The following is a 3396-nucleotide window of genomic DNA, read 5'->3' as shown; positions in this document are numbered from 1 at the left end:
TACCGGAGAGGGAGGGCCGAGGTCGGCTCCCAGACCCACCGGGAAGAAGGGGGAAGGGATCGAGTCCGGAGAGGCTGCGGCGCGTGGCCTGAGGCGGAGAGCTGGACTCCGGGGGTCTGGGCCAGGACAGGCGCCGGTCTGACCCGCCTTGCTCGCAAATGCAGGCCGGGCTTCCTCTTCCCTTGGCGGGTGGGGGGGGAGGGGAGGGGGCTTGAGGCCGGAGGGAAAGGTGGTCCCAATCCTCCAGTTTCAGAGCTACAAAGCTGATCCGGGCCTCGTTAAGGGACGTCTGGGTGCCCCCTTAAAGACCTGGGGTGCCGCTACCACCGCAACCCCAAGGCACACCGGGTCTGGCTCGGTGTACCGCATTCCCCTTCTTCCCCTGGAGCATCTGGCGGAGCTGGGGGAAAGGCAAGAGAAAGCCATCAAGGAGAATGCTGTTGCCGCTGCAGCCTGGAGTCTTTGGCTCCTGCAGTTCATGAGGCCTCTCTCAATAGGGTAAGGGGCTGACCTACGCTATGGTTCCCTGGGGACTCAGCATCTGGAGCGGAGCAGGCAAAGGCTCAGCTAGAACCGGGATCTGGGGCTGTGTTGTACTTGGATAGCCGGAGTCAATTTGGCCTATCTCAAAACCCAGGCCTTGAGGCTGCTGCTGGAGGCGTCAAGTTGAGCAGGGTATGTGTGCCCTCTTGGGGAAAGGGTAAGAAATGGATCTGACTTACTCTATGCTTAGAGTAAGCTGAGACACCCCTCACCACACACCACACACACACACACACACACACACACACACACACACACACTTGCCCATCCTCAGGTCCCTCCCACTCGCCTTCACTGGGGCGTTGAGACCCTATCCCTCTAGAAGAAGACATAACCGGTCCCCTTCAGAATTTGGAAGCCCTGATTGAAAAAAAGGCTTAGCGAGTGATTGGGCCTCATCACTGGGGCCATGGACCCAGAAGGTAGAAATCCACCCAGAGTCACCAACCCGAGCCTGACTCCGAGAGAGACCAGGCGAGCTCCGCGGGGCCGAGATGCGAAAAGATGCTACTTCGGGGGTCGCGAGGGGGGGGAGGGGTTGTTGAGCGCAGCCCTCCAGAGAGTGACCTGCAAAGCCAAACCCCGGGGGTCGAAGTACTATAGTTACTAATCCTGGGCAGGGGTAGAAAGCGTGCCTCGGAATGCCTAGGGCTGTCATTTGAGCGTGTTTACTTAAGGACTTTGCACGCCGAGCGCAAGCGGAATAGTAGGATTCTCCTAGAGGCAGCAAATGTTTGCAGGCTGGAAAACGAAGCGGAGCGGGGCATGCTGCCTTGTCCCTCCTCCCGGAGCCAAGGCGCCGGCCTGGGCGGATCTGATGGCGCGGTTACCGACTGAAGTGAAGCCCGGAACCTGAAGGGCTGGGAGGTCGGGGAGAAAGCAGAGAAGCACCGAAGGCCAGAAATTAAATTCACAGCCCGGGACCCCAACGACCCAAGGACTAGGGAAAAAGTCACTTCCCATTCCGGCTCGATCAATCTTCCTTCGATGCGATTGATTAATAGAAAACGAATGAAAAGACCGTGGTCGCTGTGCGTCTGGGAAGGAAGCGAAGGGCAGAGGTATCCAGGCCGGCGACGGTACCCCCTTACCACCGGTTCACAACCCGGAGGTCTACATCACCTCGACTAGGGAAGCGGGGCGGTGGCGAGAACCCAGGGAGACCGAGCGGGACCTTTAATTGGGTGTATCCGTTTTAACAGTGGCCATTGTTGAAGCAATTAGCGAGAGACAATAACCACCGAGATGCGTTTAATTCGATTCCGTGCACGCTGCAATCCCCGCCCGGGCTCTGCGATATGCAGGCCTGGGATAACCCGGAGGGTCTGGTTGTGAAGGTACGGGTTGGGTTCCTTGATCATTTTGTCTTAGGCATGGAAGTTGTAAAAGAAAGGCGGGAGGGGGAGCTAGATCTGCCCCCAAGCAGGCCACGGTAGGAGACTCATCCTTGGTCATCCCCCGGACCACTGTTCTTTCTTGGAGCGTGGGTTGGAGCTGCGGCCGCCTGGTCAATCCACAGTGCCTGTTTGAGAGGAGAAAAGCCAGGAAGACTGGGACATGGATCCAAGTCTCAATCTTACTTCCCCGCCTCGGTTTCTCGAACTAAATCCGAATTGCCTTCCCAATCGAGGGAGGAGCAAAGAAGAGACCCTGCTTAAGTCTCACAACACACTTCCTCTCCTCTGGAGCCAACCCCTGCACCCCCTCCTCCGTTTCAGCCTCCGGATTAGGTTACCCAGGCCAGGAGAGGGTTTTTACTGGATACGAGAATAGTACAGGTAAAGCTGTATAAATAGTTCTCCAGCTGCGGAGCAGGAGGGTTATGCCGGGGACACAGTCCCAAGGCGCCACCAGTCAGCCTGGCTTGAGCTTACAAAACGGCTGGGGAGGCCACTTTGCCTCGGCGACCCGGACCTCACAGGTTAAACACATATTACGTTATCACCTTAGCTTTCACCATGTCCTCTTTTCTCTTTTTCCCCGCATGAACTGAAATGCAGAGAAGAGAGCAAAATCAAACCGCGGTGGAAAAACGAAGCAAGCAGCGGAGCCATGCTGGCTGATGCTTCCTGCTCCTCACCGGAGACACCTTTCCAATTAAAACAGTAGACAAGGGAACTTTAGTGATGTAAAGAAAGAAGGTTGCTAAAAGTCACTGGCCAGGAGAAGAAGCTGGCTGTAGAAGCCTGGGGGGGGGGGGAACCCAATGGGAATTTAAATGAAAAGGCTATGCACCCGCAGATCTCCCGGCTCCCACGCCCACCCGCCCCGGGTCTGGGGTACATTTTCCATGCGAAATGAGCCACTGTTGGATATGTGTTTTGATTTTTTTGTTTGTTTACTCATCTATCACAGTTTAAAACACCGGAGGAAAGCTGCCCAAGCCAGGAGGAGCGAGGTAACGACGTGGAGACTACCAGAGAAGAGAAGTGCTGGGCAATTACCCACCTCGTACTCCGCCCCCCAGCCCAGCCCTCTCCTTCATCTTCGGGGGATTCTTGCCCTCCCTCAGCCAATACCATTTTCCCCGCTTGAGAAAACCCCTGATTATAGAGAGATTTTTAAAAGGGGGGGTAGATAGGGGTGAAGCGGAAAGGGGCAGGTGGACAGGGAGAAGACCGGGGATTTCTGCTTTCGAATTGAACAAAGCACACGCGTTGGAGGTGGTGACTAGGGAGCCTAAGCCTAGGGTGGGAAGAGAAAGAACTATTCTAGAAAGAAGAGAGTGTGCACTTTCTAGCTATCCCTGGAGGGTCCGTGGGAAAGAGGAAGGGATGAGGGTGACCCATTGGGAAGTGCCGGCTCCAGCAGCCTCTTCCTGCTCTTTGGCGTCAATCATTTTCAGTAGGATAT

At 55.9% G+C, this 3396-nt stretch overlaps 1 long non-coding RNA gene across 4 annotated transcripts; it reads left to right on the top strand.

Annotated features, from left to right (window-relative positions):
- On the top strand, nucleotides 1–3154 carry LOC110287514 (uncharacterized). Of its 4 annotated transcripts, XR_002377225.2 has the most exons (5): nucleotides 1–498; nucleotides 638–675; nucleotides 1284–1604; nucleotides 1746–1880; nucleotides 2899–3154. It is a non-coding gene; the product is annotated as an uncharacterized LOC110287514 (long non-coding RNA). The 4 variants fall into 4 exon arrangements; XR_015045468.1 differs by lacking the exon at nucleotides 638–675; XR_002377223.2 differs by having other exon boundaries at nucleotides 1–675.
- Nucleotides 3155–3396: the final 242 nt, after the last annotated feature.

This window comes from Mus caroli, unplaced genomic scaffold (assembly GCF_978045245.1).
Source record: "Mus caroli unplaced genomic scaffold, Mus_caroli_1 scaffold_2, whole genome shotgun sequence".
NCBI lineage: Eukaryota > Metazoa > Chordata > Mammalia > Rodentia > Muridae > Mus > Mus caroli.
Note: the sequence above shows the minus strand (reverse complement) of the source record. Positions and strands in the feature narration are given on the sequence as shown.